Source organism: Oncorhynchus gorbuscha, linkage group LG19 (assembly GCF_021184085.1).
Source record: "Oncorhynchus gorbuscha isolate QuinsamMale2020 ecotype Even-year linkage group LG19, OgorEven_v1.0, whole genome shotgun sequence".
Lineage (NCBI taxonomy): Eukaryota > Metazoa > Chordata > Actinopteri > Salmoniformes > Salmonidae > Oncorhynchus > Oncorhynchus gorbuscha.
The window spans coordinates 2,618,578-2,638,898 of NC_060191.1; the positions used below are offsets into that span (position 1 = coordinate 2,618,578).

Here is a 20,321-nt window from a genome sequence, read left to right on the forward strand (position 1 = left end):
TAGAGAGACGGGAGAGGAGTTAGAGGAGCAGGGAGGGGGGATAAGGGGTTGGAGATAGTAAAGAGATGGAGAGAGAAGATAGAGGAGCAGGGAGGGGGGATAAGGGGTTGGAGATAGTAAAGAGATGGAGAGAGGAGTTAGAGGAGCAGGGAGGGGGGATAAGGGGTTGGAGATAGTAAAGAGATGGGGAGAGGAGTTAGAGGAGCAGGGAGGGGAGATAAGGGGTTGGAGATAGTAAAGAGACGGGGAGAGGAGTTAGAGGAGCAGGAGAGGGGGGATAAGGGTTTGGAGATAATAAAGAGACAGGGAGAGGTGTTAGAGGAGCAGGGATAGGGTTGGAGATAGTAAAGAGATGGGGAGAGGAGTTAGAGGAGCAGGGAGGGGGGATAAGGGGTTGGAGATAGTAAAGAGACGGGGAGAGGAGTTAGAGGAGCAGGGATAAGGGGTTGGAGATAGTAAAGAGACAGGGAGAGGTGTTAGAGGAGCAGGGATAAGGGGTTGGAGATAGTAAAGAGACGGGAGAGGAGTTAGAGGAGCAGGGAGGGGGAATAAGGGGTTGGAGATAGTAGAGAGACGGGGAGAGGAGTTAGAGGAGCAGGGAGGGGGATAAGGGGTTGGAGATAGTAAAGAGATGGGAGAGAAGATAGAGGAGCAGGGAGGGGGGATAAGGGGTTGAGATAGTAAAGAGATGGAGAGAGGAGTTAGAGGAGCAGGGAGGGGGGATAAGGGGTTGGAGATAGTAAAGAGATGGAGAGAGGAGTTAGAGGAGCAGGGATAAGGGGTTGGAGATAGTAAAGAGATGGAGAGAGGAGTTAGAGGAGCAGGGAGGGGGGATAAGGGGTTGGAGATAGTAAAGAGATGGAGAGAGGAGTTAGAGGAGCAGGGAGGGGGATAAGGGGTTGGAGATAGTAAAGAGACGGGGAGAGGAGATAGAGGAGCAGGGATAAGGGGTTGGAGATAGTAAAGAGACGGAGAGAGGAGTTAGAGGAGCAGGGAGGGGGGATAAGGGGTTGGAGATAGTAAAGAGACGGGGAGAGGAGTTAGAGGAGCAGGGAGGGGGATAAGGGGTTGGAGATAGTAGAGAGACGGGGAGAGGAGTTAGAGGAGCAGGGAGGGGGGATAAGGGGTTGGAGATAGTAGAGAGACGGGGAGAGGAGTTAGAGGAGCAGGAGCGGGGGATAAGGGGTTGGAGATAGTAGAGAGACAGGGAGAGGAGTTAGAGGAGCAGGGAGGGGGAATAAGGGGTTGGAGATAGTAGAGAGACAGGGAGAGGAGTTAGAGGAGCAGGGAGGGGGATAAGGGGTTGGAGATAGTAAAGAGACGGGGAGAGGAGATAGAGGAGCAGGGAGCAGAGATAGTAAAGAGACGGAGAGAGGAGTTAGAGGAGCAGGGATAAGGGGTTGGTGATAGTAAAGTGATGGGGAGAGGAGTTAGAGGAGCAGGGAGGGGGATAAGGGGTTGGAGATAGTAAAGAGATGGGGAGAGGAGTTAGAGGAGCAGGGAGGGGGATAAGGGGTTGGAGATAGTATGGGGAGAGGAGTTAGAGGAGCAGGGAGGGGGGATAAGGGGTTGGAGATAGTAAAGAGATGGGGAGAGGAGTTAGAGGAGCAGGGAGGGGAGATAAGGGGTTGGAGATAGTAAAGAGACGGGGAGAGGAGTTAGAGGAGCAGGGAGGGGGGATAAGGGTTTGGAGATAATAAAGAGACAGGGAGAGGTGTTAGAGGAGCAGGGATAAGGGGTTGGAGATAGTAAAGAGATGGGGAGAGGAGTTAGAGGAGCAGGGAGGGGGGATAAGGGGTTGGAGATAGTAAAGAGACGGGGAGAGGAGTTAGAGGAGCAGGGATAAGGGGTTGGAGATAGTAAAGAGACGGAGAGAGGAGTTAGAGGAGCAGGGATAAGGGGTTGGAGATAGTAAAGTGATGGGGAGAGGAGTTAGAGGAGCAGGGAGGGGAGATAAGGGGTTGGAGATAGTAAAGAGACGGGGAGAGGAGTTAGAGGAGCAGGGATAAGGGGTTGGAGATAGTAAAGAGACGGAGAGAGGAGTTAGAGGAGCAGGGATAAGGGGTTGGAGATAGTAAAGAGATGGGGAGAGGAGTTAGAGGAGCAGGGAGGGGAGATAAGGGGTTGGAGATAGTAAAGAGACGGGGAGAGGAGATAGAGGAGCAGGGATAAGGGGGTTGGAGATAGTAAAGAGACGGAGAGAGAGTTAGAGGAGCAGGGATAAGGGGTTGGAGATAGTAAAGTGATGGGGAGAGGAGTTAGAGGAGCAGGGAGGGGGATAAGGGGTTGGAGATAGTAAAGAGATGGGGAGAGGAGTTAGAGGAGCAGGGAGGGGAGATAAGGGGTTGGAGATAGTAAAGAGACGGGGAGAGGAGTTAGAGGAGCAGGGAGGGGGATAAGGGGTTGGAGATAATAAAGAGACAGGGAGAGGTGTTAGAGGAGCAGGGATAAGGGGTTGGAGATAGTAAAGAGATGGGGAGAGGAGTTAGAGGAGCAGGGAGGGGGATAAGGGGTTGGAGATAGTAAAGAGATGGGGAGAGGAGTAAGGGGTTGGAGAGTAAAGAGCAGGGAGAGGTGTTAGAGGAGCAGGGATAAGGGGTTGGAGATAGTAAAGAGACGGGGAGAGGAGTTAGAGGAGCAGGGAGGGGGAATAAGGGGTTGGAGATAGTAGAGAGACGGGGAGAGGAGTTAGAGGAGCAGGGAGGGGGATAAGGGGTTGGAGATAGTAAAGAGATGGAGAGAGAGAGATAGAGGAGCAGGGAGGGGGATAAGGGGTTGGAGATAGTAAAGAGATGGAGAGAGGAGTTAGAGGAGCAGGGAGGGGGAATAAGGGGTTGGAGATAGTAGAGAGACGGGGAGAGGAGTTAGAGGAGCAGGGAGGGGGATAAGGGGTTGGAGATAGTAAAGAGATGGAGAGAGGAGATAGAGGAGCAGGGAGGGGGGATAAGGGGTTGGAGATAGTAAAGAGATGGAGAGAGGAGTTAGAGGAGCAGGGAGGGGGATAAGGGGTTGGAGATAGTAAAGAGATGGGGAGAGGAGTTAGAGGAGCAGGGAGGGGAGATAAGGGGTTGGAGATAGTAAAGAGACGGGGAGAGGAGTTAGAGGAGCAGGGAGGGGGATAAGGGTTTGGAGATAATAAAGAGACAGGGAGAGGTGTTAGAGGAGCAGGGATAAGGGGTTGGAGATAGTAAAGAGATGGGGAGAGGAGTTAGAGGAGCAGGGAGGGGGATAAGGGGTTGGAGATAGTAAAGAGACGGGGAGAGGAGTTAGAGGAGCAGGGATAAGGGGTTGGAGATAGTAAAGAGACAGGGAGAGGTGTTAGAGGAGCAGGGATAAGGGGTTGGAGATAGTAAAGAGACGGGGAGAGGAGTTAGAGGAGCAGGGAGGGGGAATAAGGGGTTGGAGATAGTAGAGAGACGGGGAGAGGAGTTAGAGGAGCAGGGAGGGGGGATAAGGGGTTGGAGATAGTAAAGAGATGGAGAGAGGAGATAGAGGAGCAGGGAGGGGGGATAAGGGGTTGGAGATAGTAAAGAGATGGAGAGAGGAGTTAGAGGAGCAGGGAGGGGGGATGAGGGGTTGGAGATAGTAAAGAGATGGAGAGAGGAGTTAGAGGAGCAGGGATAAGGGGTTGGAGATAGTAAAGAGATGGAGAGAGGAGTTAGAGGAGCAGGGAGGGGGGATAAGGGGTTGGAGATAGTAAAGAGATGGAGAGAGGAGTTAGAGGAGCAGGGAGGGGGATAAGGGGTTGGAGATAGTAAAGAGACGGGGAGAGGAGATAGAGGAGCAGGGATAAGGGGTTGGAGATAGTAGAGAGACGGAGAGAGGAGTTAGAGGAGCAGGGAGGGGGGATAAGGGGTTGGAGATAGTAAAGAGACGGGGAGAGGAGTTAGAGGAGCAGGGAGGGGGATAAGGGGTTGGAGATAGAAGAGAGACGGGGAGAGGAGTTAGAGGAGCAGGGAGGGGGGATAAGGGGTTGGAGATAGTAGAGAGACGGGGAGAGGAGTTAGAGGAGCAAGGAGCGGGGGATAAGGGGTTGGAGATAGTAGAGAGACAGGGAGAGGAGTTAGAGGAGCAGGGAGGGGGAATAAGGTGTTGGAGATAGTAGAGAGACAGGGAGAGGAGTTAGAGGAGCAGGGAGGGGGATAAGGGGTTGGAGATAGTAAAGAGACGGGGAGAGGAGATAGAGGAGCAGGGATAAGGGGTTGGAGATAGTAAAGAGACGGAGAGAGGAGTTAGAGGAGCAGGGATAAGGGGTTGGTGATAGTAAAGTGATGGGGAGAGGAGTTAGAGGAGCAGGGAGGGGGGATAAGGGGTTGGAGATAGTAAAGAGATGGGGAGAGGAGTTAGAGGAGCAGGGAGGGGGATAAGGGGTTGGAGATAGTATGGGGAGAGGAGTTAGAGGAGCAGGGAGGGGGATAAGGGGTTGGAGATAGTAAAGAGATGGGGAGAGGAGTTAGAGGAGCAGGGAGGGGAGATAAGGGGTTGGAGATAGTAAAGAGACGGGGAGAGGAGTTAGAGGAGCAGGGAGGGGGGATAAGGGTTTGGAGATAATAAAGAGACAGGGAGAGGTGTTAGAGGAGCAGGGATAAGGGGTTGGAGATAGTAAAGAGATGGGGAGAGGAGTTAGAGGAGCAGGGAGGGGGGATAAGGGGTTGGAGATAGTAAAGAGACGGGGAGAGGAGTTAGAGGAGCAGGGATAAGGGGTTGGAGATAGTAAAGAGATGGAGAGAGGAGTTAGAGGAGCAGGGAGGGGGGATAAGGGGTTGGAGATAGTAAAGAGACAGGGAGAGGTGTTAGAGGAGCAGGGATAAGGGGTTGGAGATAGTAAAGAGATGGAGAGAGGAGTTAGAGGAGCAGGGAGGGGGATAAGGGGTTGGAGATAGTAAGAGACGGGGAGAGGAGTTAGAGGAGCAGGGAGGGGGATAAGGGGTTGGAGATAGTAAAGAGATGGAGAGAGGAGATAGAGGAGCAGGGAGGGGGGATAAGGGGTTGGAGATAGTAAAGAGATGGAGAGAGGAGTTAGAGGAGCAGGGAGGGGAGATAAGGGGTTGGAGATAGTAGAGAGACGGGGAGAGGAGTTAGAGGAGCAAGGAGCGGGGGATAAGGGGTTGGAGATAGTAGAGAGACAGGGAGAGGAGTTAGAGGAGCAGGGAGGGGGAATAAGGTGTTGGAGGTAGAAGAGAGACGGGGAGAGGAGTTAGAGGAGCAGGGAGGGGGGATAAGGGGTTGGAGATAGTAAAGAGACGGAGAGAGGTGTTAGAGGAGCAGGGATAAGGGGTTGGAGATAGTAAAGAGACAGGGAGAGGTGTTAGAGGAGCAGGGATAAGGGGTTGGAGATAGTAAAGAGACGGGGAGAGGAGTTAGAGGAGCAGGGAGGGGGAATAAGGGGTTGGAGATAGTAGAGAGACGGGGAGAGGAGTTAGAGGAGCAGGGAGGGGGATAAGGGGTTGGAGATAGTAAAGAGATGGAGAGAGAAGATAGAGGAGCAGGGAGGGGGGGATAAGGGGTTGGAGATAGTAAAGAGATGGAGAGAGGAGTTAGAGGAGCAGGGAGGGGGGATAAGGGGTTGGAGATAGTAAAGAGATGGAGAGAGGAGTTAGAGGAGCAGGGATAAGGGGTTGGAGATAGTAAAGAGATGGAGAGAGGAGTTAGAGGAGCAGGGAGGGGGATAAGGGGTTGGAGATAGTAAAGAGATGGAGAGAGGAGTTAGAGGAGCAGGGAGGGGGATAAGGGGTTGGAGATAGTAAAGAGACGGGGAGAGGAGATAGAGGAGCAGGGATAAGGGGTTGGAGATAGTAAAGAGACGGAGAGAGGAGTTAGAGGAGCAGGGAGGGGGGATAAGGGGTTGGAGATAGTAAAGAGACGGGGAGAGGAGTTAGAGGAGCAGGGAGGGGGATAAGGGGTTGGAGATAGAAGAGAGACGGGGAGAGGAGTTAGAGGAGCAGGGAGGGGGGATAAGGGGTTGGAGATAGTAGAGAGACGGGGAGAGGAGTTAGAGGAGCAAGGAGCGGGGGATAAGGGGTTGGAGATAGTAGAGAGACAGGGAGAGGAGTTAGAGGAGCAGGGAGGGGGAATAAGGTGTTGGAGATAGTAGAGAGACAGGGAGAGGAGTTAGAGGAGCAGGGAGGGGGGGATAAGGGGTTGGAGATAGTAAAGAGACGGGGAGAGGAGATAGAGGAGCAGGGATAAGGGGTTGGAGATAGTAAAGAGACGGAGAGAGGAGTTAGAGGAGCAGGGATAAGGGGTTGGTGATAGTAAAGTGATGGGGAGAGGAGTTAGAGGAGCAGGGAGGGGGATAAGGGGTTGGAGATAGTAAAGAGATGGGGAGAGGAGTTAGAGGAGCAGGGAGGGGGATAAGGGGTTGGAGATAGTATGGGAGGGAGTTAGAGGAGCAGGGAGGGGGATAAGGGGTTGGAGATAGTAAAGAGATGGGGAGAGGAGTTAGAGGAGCAGGGAGGGGAGATAAGGGGTTGGAGATAGTAAAGAGACGGGGAGAGGAGTTAGAGGAGCAGGGAGGGGGATAAGGGTTTGGAGATAATAAAGAGACAGGGAGAGGTGTTAGAGGAGCAGGGATAAGGGGTTGGAGATAGTAAAGAGATGGGGAGAGGAGTTAGAGGAGCAGGGGGGGATAAGGGGTTGGAGATAGTAAAGAGACGGGAGAGGAGTTAGAGGAGCAGGGATAAGGGGTTGGAGATAGTAAAGAGATGGAGAGAGGAGTTAGAGGAGCAGGGAGGGGGATAAGGGGTTGGAGATAGTAAAGAGACAGGGAGAGGTGTTAGAGGAGCAGGGATAAGGGGTTGGAGATAGTAAAGAGATGGAGAGAGGAGTTAGAGGAGCAGGGAGGGGGGATAAGGGGTTGGAGATAGTAGAGAGACGGGGAGAGGAGTTAGAGGAGCAGGGAGGGGGATAAGGGGTTGGAGATAGTAAAGAGATGGAGAGAGGAGATAGAGGAGCAGGGAGGGGGGATAAGGGGTTGGAGATAGTAAAGAGATGGAGAGAGGAGTTAGAGGAGCAGGGAGGGGAGATAAGGGGTTGGAGATAGTAGAGAGACGGGGAGAGGAGTTAGAGGAGCAAGGAGCGGGGGATAAGGGGTTGGAGATAGTAGAGAGACAGGGAGAGGAGTTAGAGGAGCAGGGAGGGGGAATAAGGTGTTGGAGGTAGAAGAGAGACGGGGAGAGGAGTTAGAGGAGCAGGGAGGGGGGATAAGGGGTTGGAGATAGTAAAGAGACGGAGAGAGGTGTTAGAGGAGCAGGGATAAGGGGTTGGAGATAGTAAAGAGACGGGGAGAGGAGTTAGAGGAGCAGGGATAAGGGGTTGGAGATAGTAAAGAGATGGGGAGAGGAGTTAGAGGAGCAGGGAGGGGGAATAAGGTGTTGGAGATATAAGAGAGACGGGGAGAGGAGTTAGAGGAGCAGGGAGGGGGGATAAGGGGTTGGAGATAGTAGAGAGACGGGGAGAGGAGTTAGAGGAGCAAGGAGCGGGGGATAAGGGGTTGGAGATAGTAGAGAGACAGGGAGAGGAGTTAGAGGAGCAGGGAGGGGGAATAAGGTGTTGGAGGTAGAAGAGAGACGGCGAGACGAGTTAGAGGAGCAGGGAGGGGGGATAAGGTGTTGGAGATAGAAGAGAGACGGGGAGAGGAGTTAGAGGAGCAGGGAGGGGGGATAAGGGGTTGGAGATAGTAGAGAGACAGGGAGAGGAGTTAGAGGAGCAGGGAGGGGGGATAAGGGGTTGGAGATAGTAGAGAGACGGGGAGAGGAGTTAGAGGAGCAGGGAGGGGCGATAAGGGGTTGGAGATAGTAGAGAGACGGAGAGAGGAGTTAGAGGAGCAGGGAGGGGAGATAAGGGGTTGGAGATAGTAAAGAGACGGGGAGAGGAGATAGAGGAGCAGGGATAAGGGGTTGTAGATAGTAAAGAGATGGAGAGAGGAGTTAGAGGAGCAGGGAGGGGGGATAAGGGGTTGGAGATAGTAAAGAGACGGGGAGAGGAGTTAGAGGAGCAGGGAGGGGGGATAAGGGGTTGGAGATAGTAAAGAGACGGAGAGAGGAGTTAGAGGAGCAGGGATAAGGGGTTGGAGATAGTAAAGAGACGGGGAGAGGAGTTAGAGGAGCAGGGATAAGGGGTTGGAGATAGTAAAGAGATGGGGAGAGGAGTTAGAGGAGCAGGGAGGGGGAATAAGGTGTTGGAGATATAAGAGAGACGGGGAGAGGAGTTAGAGGAGCAGGGAGGGGGGATAAGGGGTTGGAGATAGTAGAGAGACGGGGAGAGGAGTTAGAGGAGCAAGGAGCGGGGGATAAGGGGTTGGAGATAGTAGAGAGACAGGGAGAGGAGTTAGAGGAGCAGGGAGGGGGAATAAGGTGTTGGAGGTAGAAGAGAGACGGGGAGACGAGTTAGAGGAGCAGGGAGGGGGGATAAGGTGTTGGAGATAGAAGAGAGACGGGGAGAGGAGTTAGAGGAGCAGGGAGGGGGGATAAGGGGTTGGAGATAGTAGAGAGACAGGGAGAGGAGTTAGAGGAGCAGGGAGGGGGGATAAGGGGTTGGAGATAGTAGAGAGACGGGGAGAGGAGTTAGAGGAGCAGGGAGGGGGATAAGGGGTTGGAGATAGTAGAGAGACGGAGAGAGGAGTTAGAGGAGCAGGGAGGGGGATAAGGGGTTGGAGATAGTAAAGAGACGGGGAGAGAGATAGAGGAGCAGGGATAAGGGGTTGGAGATAGTAAAGAGACGGAGAGAGGAGTTAGAGGAGCAGGGAGGGGGATAAGGGGTTGGAGATAGTAGAGAGACAGGGAGAGGAGTTAGAGGAGCAGGGAGGGGGATAAGGGGTTGGAGATAGTAGAAGAGACGGGGAGAGGAGTTAGAGGAGCAGGGAGGGGGATAAGGGGTTGGAGATAGTAGAGAGACGGAGAGAGGAGTTAGAGGAGCAGGGAGGGGGATAAGGGGTTGGAGATAGTAAAGAGACGGGGAGAGGAGAGATAGAGGGAGCAGGGATAAGGGGTTGTAGATAGTAAAGAGACGGAGAGAGGAGTTAGAGGAGCAGGGAGGGGGGATAAGGGGTTGGAGATAGTAAAGAGATGGAGAGAGGAGTTAGAGGAGCAGGGAGGGGGGATAAGGGGTTGGAGATAGTAAAGAGACGGGGAGAGGAGTTAGAGGAGCAGGGATAAGGGGTTGGAGATAGTAAAGAGATGGGGAGAGGAGTTAGAGGAGCAGGGAGGGGGGATAAGGGGTTGGAGATAGTAAAGAGACGGGGAGAGGAGTTAGAGGAGCAGGGAGGGGGATAAGGGGTTGGAGATAGAAGAGAGACGGGGAGAGGAGTTAGAGGAGCAGGGAGGGGGATAAGGGGTTGGAGATAGTAGAGAGACGGGGAGAGGAGTTAGAGGAGCAAGGAGCGGGGGATAAGGGGTTGGAGATAGTAGAGAGACAGGGAGAGGAGTTAGAGGAGCAGGGAGGGGGAATAAGGTGTTGGAGATAGTAGAGAGACAGGGAGAGGAGTTAGAGGAGCAGGGAGGGGGATAAGGGGTTGGAGATAGTAAAGAGACGGGGAGAGGAGATAGAGGAGCAGGGATAAGGGGTTGGAGATAGTAAAGAGACGGAGAGAGGAGTTAGAGGAGCAGGGATAAGGGGTTGGTGATAGTAAAGTGATGGGGAGAGGAGTTAGAGGAGCAGGGAGGGGGATAAGGGGTTGGAGATAGTAAAGAGATGGGGAGAGGAGTTAGAGGAGCAGGGAGGGGGATAAGGGGTTGGAGATAGTATGGGGAGAGGAGTTAGAGGAGCAGGGAGGGGAGATAAGGGGTTGGAGATAGTAAAGAGACGGGGAGAGGAGAGATAGAGGAGCAGGGATAAGGGGTTGGAGATAGTAAAGAGACGGGAGAGGAGTTAGAGGAGCAGGGAGGGGAGATAAGGGGTTGGAGATAGTAAAGAGACGGGGAGAGAGATAGAGGAGCAGGGATAAGGGGTTGGAGATAGTAAAGAGACGGAGAGAGGAGTTAGAGGAGCAGGGATAAGGGGTTGGAGATAGTAAAGTGATGGGGAGAGGAGTTAGAGGAGCAGGGAGGGGAGATAAGGGGTTGGAGATAGTAAAGAGACGGGGAGAGGAGATAGAGGAGCAGGGATAAGGGGTTGGAGATAGTAAAGAGACGGAGAGAGGAGTTAGAGGAGCAGGGATAAGGGGTTGGAGATAGTAAAGTGATGGGGAGAGGAGTTAGAGGAGCAGGGAGGGGGGATAAGGGGTTGGAGATAGTAAAGAGATGGGGAGAGGAGTTAGAGGAGCAGGGAGGGGGATAAGGGGTTGGAGATAGTAAAGAGACGGGGAGAGGAGTTAGAGGAGCAGGGAGGGGGATAAGGGTTTGGAGATAATAAAGAGACAGGGAGAGGTGTTAGAGGAGCAGGGATAAGGGGTTGGAGATAGTAAAGAGATGGGGAGAGGAGTTAGAGGAGCAGGGAGGGGGATAAGGGGTTGGAGATAGTAAAGAGACGGGGAGAGGAGTTAGAGGAGCAGGGATAAGGGGTTGGAGATAGTAAAGAGACAGGGAGAGGTGTTAGAGGAGCAGGGATAAGGGGGTTGGAGATAGTAAAGAGACGGGGAGAGGAGTTAGAGGAGCAGGGAGGGGGAATAAGGGGTTGGAGATAGTAGAGAGACGGGGAGAGGAGTTAGAGGAGCAGGGAGGGGGATAAGGGGTTGGAGATAGTAAAGAGATGGAGAGAGAAGATAGAGGAGCAGGGAGGGGGATAAGGGGTTGGAGATAGTAAAGAGATGGAGAGAGGAGTTAGAGGAGCAGGGAGGGGGAATAAGGGGTTGGAGATAGTAGAGAGACGGGGAGAGGAGTTAGAGGAGCAGGGAGGGGGGATAAGGGGTTGGAGATAGTAAAGAGATGGAGAGAGAAGATAGAGGAGCAGGGAGGGGGGATAAGGGGTTGGAGATAGTAAAGAGATGGAGAGAGGAGTTAGAGGAGCAGGGAGGGGGGATAAGGGGTTGGAGATAGTAAAGAGATGGAGAGAGGAGTTAGAGGAGCAGGGAGGGGGGATAAGGGGTTGGAGATAGTAAAGTGATGGGGAGAGGAGTTAGAGGAGCAGGGATAAGGGGTTGGAGATAGTAAAGAGATGGAGAGAGGAGTTAGAGGAGCAGGGAGGGGGAATAAGGTGTTGGAGATAGTAGAGAGACAGGGAGAGGAGTTAGAGGAGCAGGGAGGGGGATAAGGGGTTGGAGATAGTAAAGAGACGGGGAGAGGAGATAGAGGAGCAGGGATAAGGGGTTGGAGATAGTAAAGAGATGGGGAGAGGAGTTAGAGGAGCAGGGAGGGGGGATAAGGGGTTGGAGATAGTAAAGAGACGGGGAGAGGAGTTAGAGGAGCAGGGATAAGGGGTTGGTGATAGTAAAGTGATGGGGAGAGGAGTTAGAGGAGCAGGGAGGGGGGATAAGGGGTTGGAGATAGTAAAGAGATGGGGAGAGGAGTTAGAGGAGCAGGGAGGGGGATAAGGGGTTGGAGATAGTATGGGGAGAGGAGTTAGAGGAGCAGGGAGGGGGGATAAGGGGTTGGAGATAGTAAAGAGATGGGGAGAGGAGTTAGAGGAGCAGGGAGGGGAGATAAGGGGTTGGAGATAGTAAAGAGACGGGGAGAGGAGTTAGAGGAGCAGGGAGGGGGGATAAGGGTTTGGAGATAATAAAGAGACAGGGAGAGGTGTTAGAGGAGCAGGGATAAGGGGTTGGAGATAGTAAAGAGATGGGGAGAGGAGTTAGAGGAGCAGGGAGGGGGATAAGGGGTTGGAGATAGTAAAGAGACGGGGAGAGGAGTTAGAGGAGCAGGGATAAGGGGTTGGAGATAGTAAAGAGACAGGGAGAGAGGAGTTAGAGGAGCAGGGAGGGGGATAAGGGGTTGGAGATAGTAGAGAGACGGGGAGAGGAGTTAGAGGAGCAGGGAGGGGGATAAGGGGTTGGAGATAGTAAAGAGATGGAGAGAGGAGATAGAGGAGCAGGGAGGGGGATAAGGGGTTGGAGATAGTAAAGAGATGGAGAGAGGAGTTAGAGGAGCAGGGAGGGGAGATAAGGGGTTGGAGATAGTAGAGAGACGGGGAGAGGAGTTAGAGGAGCAAGGAGCGGGGGATAAGGGGTTGGAGATAGTAGAGAGACAGGGAGAGGAGTTAGAGGAGCAGGGAGGGGGAATAAGGTGTTGGAGGTAGAAGAGAGACGGGGAGACGAGTTAGAGGAGCAGGGAGGGGGGATAAGGGGTTGGAGATAGAAGAGAGACGGGGAGAGGAGTTAGAGGAGCAGGGAGGGGGGATAAGGGGTTGGAGATAGTAGAGAGACAGGGAGAGGAGTTAGAGGAGCAGGGAGGGGGGATAAGGGGTTGGAGATAGTAAAGAGACGGGGAGAGGAGATAGAGGAGCAGGGATAAGGGGTTGTAGATAGTAAAGAGACGGAGAGAGGAGTTAGAGGAGCAGGGATAAGGGGTTGGAGATAGTAAAGAGATGGAGAGAGGAGTTAGAGGAGCAGGGAGGGGGATAAGGGGTTGGAGATAGTAAAGAGACGGGGAGAGGAGTTAGAGGAGCAGGGAGGGGGATAAGGGGTTGGAGATAGTAAAGAGATGGAGAGAGGAGTTAGAGGAGCAGGGAGGGGGATAAGGGGTTGGAGATATAAGAGAGACGGGGAGAGGAGTTAGAGGAGCAGGGAGGGGGGATAAGGGGTTGGAGATAGTAAAGAGACGGGGAGAGGAGATAGAGGAGCAGGGATAAGGGGTTGGAGATAGTAAAGAGACGGAGAGAGGAGTTAGAGGAGCAGGGGGATAAGGGGTTGGAGATAGTAAAGTGATGGGGAGAGGAGTTAGAGGAGCAGGAGGGGGATAAGGGGTTGGAGATAGTAAAGAGATGGGGAGAGGAGTTAGAGGAGCAGGGAGGGGAGATAAGGGGTTGGAGATAGTAAAGAGATGGAGAGAGGAGTTAGAGGAGCAGGGAGGGGGATAAGGGGTTGGAGATAGAAGAGAGACGGGGAGAGGAGTTAGAGGAGCAGGGAGGGGGGATAAGGGGTTGGAGATAGTAAAGAGACGGGGAGAGGAGTTAGAGGAGCAGGGATAAGGGGTTGGAGATAGTAAAGAGATGGGGAGAGGAGTTAGAGGAGCAGGGAGGGGGAATAAGGTGTTGGAGATATAAGAGAGACGGGGAGAGGAGTTAGAGGAGCAGGGAGGGGGATAAGGGGTTGGAGATAGTAAAGAGACGGGGAGAGGAGATAGAGGAGCAGGGATAAGGGGTTGGAGATAGTAAAGAGACGGAGAGAGGAGTTAGAGGAGCAGGGATAAGGGGTTGGAGATAGTAAAGAGATGGGGAGAGGAGTTAGAGGAGCAGGGAGGGGGATAAGGGGTTGGAGATAGTAAAGAGATGGGGAGAGGAGTTAGAGGAGCAGGGAGGGGAGATAAGGGGTTGGAGATAGTAAAGAGACGGGGAGAGGAGTTAGAGGAGCAGGGAGGGGGGATAAGGTTTTGGAGATAATAAAGAGACAGGGAGAGGTGTTAGAGGAGCAGGGATAAGGGGTTGGAGATAGTAAAGAGATGGGGAGAGGAGTTAGAGGAGCAGGGAGGGGGATAAGGGGTTGGAGATAGTAAAGAGACGGGGAGAGGAGTTAGAGGAGCAGGGATAAGGGGTTGGAGATAGTAAAGAGACAGGGAGAGGTGTTAGAGGAGCAGGGATAAGGGGTTGGAGATAGTAAAGAGACGGGGAGAGGAGTTAGAGGAGCAGGGAGGGGGAATAAGGGGTTGGAGATAGTAAAGAGACGGGGAGAGGAGTTAGAGGAGCAGGGAGGGGGATATAGGGGTTGGAGATAGTAAAGAGATGGAGAGAGAAGATAGAGGAGCAGGGAGGGGGATAAGGGGTTGGAGATAGTAAAGAGATGGAGAGAGGAGTTAGAGGAGCAGGGAGGGGGAATAAGGGGTTGGAGATAGTAGAGAGACGGGGGGAGAGGAGTTAGAGGAGCAGGGAGGGGGATAAGGGGTTGGAGATAGTAAAGAGATGGAGAGAGAAGATAGAGGAGCAGGGAGATAAGGGGTTGGAGATAGTAAAGAGATGGAGAGAGGAGTTAGAGGAGCAGGGAGGGGGATAAGGGGTTGGAGATAGTAAAGAGATGGAGAGAGGAGTTAGAGGAGCAGGGAGGGGGGATAAGGGGTTGGAGATAGTAAAGAGATGGGGAGAGGAGTTAGAGGAGCAGGGATAAGGGGTTGGAGATAGTAAAGAGATGGAGAGAGGAGTTAGAGGAGCAGGGAGGGGGAATAAGGTGTTGGAGATAGTAGAGAGACAGGGAGAGGAGTTAGAGGAGCAGGGAGGGGGATAAGGGGTTGGAGATAGTAAAGAGACGGGGAGAGAGAGCAGAGGAGCAGGGATAAGGGGTTGGAGATAGTAAAGAGATGGGGAGAGGAGTTAGAGGAGCAGGGAGGGGAGATAAGGGGTTGGAGATAGTAAAGAGACGGGGAGAGGAGTTAGAGGAGCAGGGAGGGGGATAAGGGTTTGGAGATAATAAAGAGACAGGGAGAGGTGTTAGAGGAGCAGGGATAAGGGGTTGGAGATAGTAAAGAGATGGGGAGAGGAGTTAGAGGAGCAGGGAGGGGGGATAAGGGGTTGGAGATAGTAAAGAGACGGGGAGAGGAGTTAGAGGAGCAGGGATAAGGGGTTGGAGATAGTAAAGAGACAGGGAGAGAGGAGTTAGAGGAGCAGGGAGGGGGGATAAGGGGTTGGAGATAGTAGAGAGACGGGGAGAGGAGTTAGAGGAGCAGGGAGGGGGGATAAGGGGTTGGAGATAGTAAAGAGATGGAGAGAGGAGATAGAGGAGCAGGGAGGGGGGATAAGGGGTTGGAGATAGTAAAGAGATGGAGAGAGGAGTTAGAGGAGCAGGGAGGGGAGATAAGGGGTTGGAGATAGTAGAGAGACGGGGAGAGGAGTTAGAGGAGCAAGGAGCGGGGGATAAGGGGTTGGAGATAGTAGAGAGACAGGGAGAGGAGTTAGAGGAGCAGGGAGGGGGAATAAGGTGTTGGAGGTAGAAGAGAGACGGGGAGACGAGTTAGAGGAGCAGGGAGGGGGATAAGGGGTTGGAGATAGAAGAGAGACGGGGAGAGGAGTTAGAGGAGCAGGGAGGGGGATAAGGGGTTGGAGATAGTAGAGAGACAGGGAGAGGAGTTAGAGGAGCAGGGAGGGGGATAAGGGGTTGGAGATAGTAAAGAGACGGGGAGAGGAGATAGAGGAGCAGGGATAAGGGGTTGTAGATAGTAAAGAGACGGAGAGAGGAGTTAGAGGAGCAGGGATAAGGGGTTGGAGATAGTAAAGAGATGGAGAGAGGAGTTAGAGGAGCAGGGAGGGGGATAAGGGGTTGGAGATAGTAAAGAGACGGGGAGAGGAGTTAGAGGAGCAGGGAGGGGGGATAAGGGGTTGGAGATAGTAAAGAGATGGAGAGAGGAGTTAGAGGAGCAGGGAGGGGGATAAGGGGTTGGAGATAGTAAAGAGACGGGGAGAGGAGTTAGAGGAGCAGGGATAAGGGGTTGGAGATAGTAAAGAGATGGGGAGAGGAGTTAGAGGAGCAGGGAGGGGGAATAAGGTGTTGGAGATATAAGAGAGACGGGGAGAGGAGTTAGAGGAGCAGGGAGGGGGGATAAGGGGTTGGAGATAGTAGAGAGACGGGGAGAGGAGTTAGAGGAGCAAGGAGCGGGGATAAGGGGTTGGAGATAGTAGAGAGACAGGGAGAGGAGTTAGAGGAGCAGGGAGGGGGAATAAGGTGTTGGAGGTAGAAGAGAGACGGGGAGACGAGTTAGAGGAGCAGGGAGGGGGATAAGGTGTTGGAGATAGAAGAGAGACGGGGAGAGGAGTTAGAGGAGCAGGGAGGGGGGATAAGGGGTTGGAGATAGTAGAGAGACGGGGAGAGGAGTTAGAGGAGCAGGGAGGGGCGATAAGGGGTTGGAGATAGTAGAGAGACGGAGAGAGGAGTTAGAGGAGCAGGGAGGGGGGATAAGGGGTTGGAGATAGTAAAGAGACGGGGAGAGGAGATAGAGGAGCAGGGATAAGGGGTTGTAGATAGTAAAGAGACGGAGAGAGGAGTTAGAGGAGCAGGGATAAGGGGTTGGAGATAGTAAAGAGATGGAGAGAGGAGTTAGAGGAGCAGGGAGGGGGGATAAGGGGTTGGAGATAGTAAAGAGACGGGGAGAGGAGTTAGAGGAGCAGGGATAAGGGGTTGGAGATAGTAAAGAGATGGGGAGAGGAGTTAGAGGAGCAGGGAGGGGAGATAAGGGGTTGGAGATAGTAAAGAGACGGGGAGAGGAGTTAGAGGAGCAGGGAGGGGGGATAAGGGGTTGGAGATAGAAGAGAGACGGGGAGAGGAGTTAGAGGAGCAGGGAGGGGGGATAAGGGGTTGGAGATAGTAGAGAGACGGGGAGAGGAGTTAGAGGAGCAAGGAGCGGGGGATAAGGGGTTGGAGATAGTAGAGAGACAGGGAGAGGAGTTAGAGGAGCAGGGAGGGGGAATAAGGTGTTGGAGATAGTAGAGAGACAGGGAGAGGAGTTAGAGGAGCAGGGAGGGGGATAAGGGGTTGGAGATAGTAAAGAGACGGGGAGAGGAGATAGAGGAGCAGGGATAAGGGGTTGGAGATAGTAAAGAGACGGAGAGAGGAGTTAGAGGAGCAGGGATAAGGGGTTGGTGATAGTAAAGTGATGGGGAGAGGAGTTAGAGGAGCAGGGAGGGGGGATAAGGGGTTGGAGATAGTAAAGAGATGGGGAGAGGAGTTAGAGGAGCAGGGAGGGGGATAAGGGGTTGGAGATAGTATGGGGAGAGGAGTTAGAGGAGCAGGGAGGGGAGATAAGGGGTTGGAGATAGTAAAGAGACGGGGAGAGGAGATAGAGGAGCAGGGATAAGGGGTTGGAGATAGTAAAGAGACGGAGAGAGGAGTTAGAGGAGCAGGGATAGATAAGGGGTTGGAGATAGTAAAGAGATGGGGAGAGGAGTTAGAGGAGCAGGGAGGGGAGATAAGGGGTTGGAGATAGTAAAGAGACGGGGAGAGGAGATAGAGGAGCAGGGATAAGGGGTTGGAGATAGTAAAGAGACGGAGAGAGGAGTTAGAGGAGCAGGGATAAGGGGTTGGAGATAGTAAAGAGATGGGGAGAGGAGTTAGAGGAGCAGGGAGGGGGATAAGGGGTTGGAGATAGTAAAGAGATGGGGAGAGGAGTTAGAGGAGCAGGGAGGGGGATAAGGGGTTGGAGATAGTAAAGAGACAGGGAGAGGAGTTAGAGGAGCAGGGAGGATATAAGGGTTTGGAGATAATAAAGAGACAGGGAGAGGTGTTAGAGGAGCAGGGATAAGGGGTTGGAGATAGTAAAGAGATGGGGAGAGGAGTTAGAGGAGCAGGGAGGGGGATAAGGGGTTGGAGATAGTAAAGAGACAGGGGAGAGAGGAGTTAGAGGAGCAGGGATAAGGGGTTGGAGATAGTAAAGAGACAGGGAGAGGTGTTAGAGGAGCAGGGATAAGGGGTTGGAGATAGTAAAGAGACGGGGAGAGGAGTTAGAGGAGCAGGGAGGGGGATAAGGGGTTGGAGATAGTAAAGAGATGGGAGAGGAGTTAGAGGAGCAGGGAGGGGGATAAGGGGTTGGAGATAGTAAAGAGACGGAGAGAGGAGTTAGAGGAGCAGGGAGGGGGATAAGGGGTTGGAGATAGTAAAGTGATGGGGAGAGGAGTTAGAGGAGCAGGGAGGGGAGATAAGGGGTTGGAGATAGTAAAGAGACGGGGAGAGGAGATAGAGGAGCAGGGATAAGGGGTTGGAGATAGTAAAGAGACGGAGAGAGGAGTTAGAGGAGCAGGGATAAGGGGTTGGAGATAGTAAAGTGATGGGGAGAGGAGTTAGAGGAGCAGGGAGGGGGGATAAGGGGTTGGAGATAGTAAAGAGATGGGGAGAGGAGTTAGAGGAGCAGGGAGGGGAGATAAGGGGTTGGAGATAGTAAAGAGACGGGGAGAGGAGTTAGAGGAGCAGGGAGGGGGGATAAGGGTTTGGAGATAATAAAGAGACAGGGAGAGGTGTTAGAGGAGCAGGGATAAGGGGTTGGAGATAGTAAAGAGATGGGGAGAGGAGTTAGAGGAGCAGGGAGGGGGGATAAGGGGTTGGAGATAGTAAAGAGACGGGGAGAGGAGTTAGAGGAGCAGGGATAAGGGGTTGGAGATAGTAAAGAGACAGGGAGAGGTGTTAGAGGAGCAGGGATAAGGGGTTGGAGATAGTAAAGAGACGGGGAGAGGAGTTAGAGGAGCAGGGAGGGGGAATAAGGGGTTGGAGATAGTAGAGAGACGGGGAAAGGAGTTAGAGGAGCAGGGAGGGGGATAAGGGGTTGGAGATAGTAAAGAGATGGAGAGAGGAGTTAGAGGAGCAGGGAGGGGGAATAAGGGGTTGGAGATAGTAAAGAGACGGGGAGAGGAGTTAGAGGAGCAGGGAGGGGGGATAAGGGTTTGGAGATAATAAAGAGACAGGGAGAGGTGTTAGAGGAGCAGGGATAAGGGGTTGGAGATAGTAAAGAGATGGGGAGAGGAGTTAGAGGAGCAGGGATAAGGGCTTGGAGATAGTAAAGAGACGGGGAGAGGAGTTAGAGGAGCAGGGAGGGGGAATAAGGGGTTGGAGATAGTAGAGAGACGGGGAGAGGAGTTAGAGGAGCAGGGAGGGGGGATAAGGGGTTGGAGATAGTAAAGAGATGGAGAGAGGAGTTAGAGGAGCAGGGAGGGGGATAAGGGGTTGGAGATAGTAAAGAGACGGGGAGAGGAGATAGAGGAGCAGGGATAAGGGGTTGGAGATAGTAGAGAGACGGAGAGAGGAGTTAGAGGAGCAGGGAGGGGGATAAGGGGTTGGAGATAGTAAAGAGACGGGGAGAGGAGTTAGAGGAGCAGGGAGGGGGGATAAGGGGTTGGAGATAGTAGAGAGATGGAGAGAGAAGATAGAGGAGCAGGGATAAGGGGTTGGAGATAGTAAAGAGACGGAGAGAGGAGTTAGAGGAGCAGGGAGGGGGATAAGGGGTTGGAGATAGTAAAGAGATGGAGAGAGGAGTTAGAGGAGCAGGGAGGGGGATAAGGGGTTGGAGATAGTAAAGAGACGGAGAGAGGAGTTAGAGGAGCAGGGAGGGGGATAAGGGGTTGGAGATAGTAAAGAGATGGAGAGAGGAGTTAGAGGAGCAGGGAGGGGGGATAAGGGGTTGGAGATAGTAAAGAGACGGAGAGAGGAGTTAGAGGAGCAGGGAGGGGGATAAGGGGTTGGAGATAGTAAAGAGATGGAGAGAGGAGTTAGAGGAGCAGGGAGGGGGATAAGGGGTTGGAGATAGTAAAGAGATGGAGAGAGGAGTTAGAGGAGCAGGGAGGGGGATAAGGGGTTGGAGATAGTAGAGAGACGGAGAGAGGAGTTAGAGGAGGAGGAGAGGGGGATAAGGGGTTGGAGATAGTAGAGAGACGGAGAGAGGAGTTAGAGGAGCAGGGAGGGGGGATAAGGGGTTGGAGATAGTAGAGAGACGGGGAGAGGAGTTAGAGGAGCAGGGAGGGGGGATAAGGGGTTGGAGATAGTAGAGAGACGGGGAGAGGAGTTAGAGGAGCAGGGCAGCAAATAAAGGGTGAGTGAGCAGGGCAGAGGGTGTGAGGGGAAAGAGGGGGAAGTGAAAACAGGAGTGAGATTGAGGCAGAGGAATAACTTAACTTCTCTAAATAGAGGAGAGAGAGAGAATGAGAGAGAATGAGATGAGAGAGAGGGAGATAGAAACAGCGTCTTACATTATTGAACCATTCTTGGTTTAGAATTTATGTTGGACACATGAAAGGAGAAAGCAGGCGTGTGTGTGTATAAATACCCAGGCCAGGGCTGACTAAGGCGCTACAGCCAGTCTCCTTAAATATGAGTCTAATCACTTCATTCCAGCTCTGTCTGGCCAACAGCATGATGTAAACCCAGTATAGAGGAGTAATAGATCCCTCTCTATAGCTCTGTTGTAGGACTAGTTGCTTGATTCTAACCCTCCTCAGTTCAGTTAATACAAGCCACCATGGTGGTGAGAAGAGATTCATTTTATGGGAACAATGAATTACGTTAAATTGGATTTCAACGCACAAAATAGGCTATATTACCGGGCAAGTCCTAGCCGAATTCACCTTCCCTCGGCTGGCTATGGAAATTCATGATGGGCCAAGGCTACTGGCTACCGGGAAAATAGCATTCACATGGATTAGGCTTCGATAAGAATGACTACACCTCTCTCTCTCCTCTATCAATGTTTTTTATTTTCCCTGGCTCGGCCAGAATAGTCGGTGTCAGTGGGCCCTCTCTGCGCCCAGGGGGGGTTCTGCACCTATGATGC

General features: G+C 52.9%; 1 protein-coding gene across 2 annotated transcripts in view; it reads right to left on the reverse strand.

The window, feature by feature from the left end:
* The window catches only part of LOC124005316 (tripartite motif-containing protein 46-like), a 71,759-nt gene that overhangs the window by 50,404 nt on the left and 1,034 nt on the right, over positions 1-20,321 (reverse strand). The gene's annotated exons all lie outside the window — the stretch shown is intronic.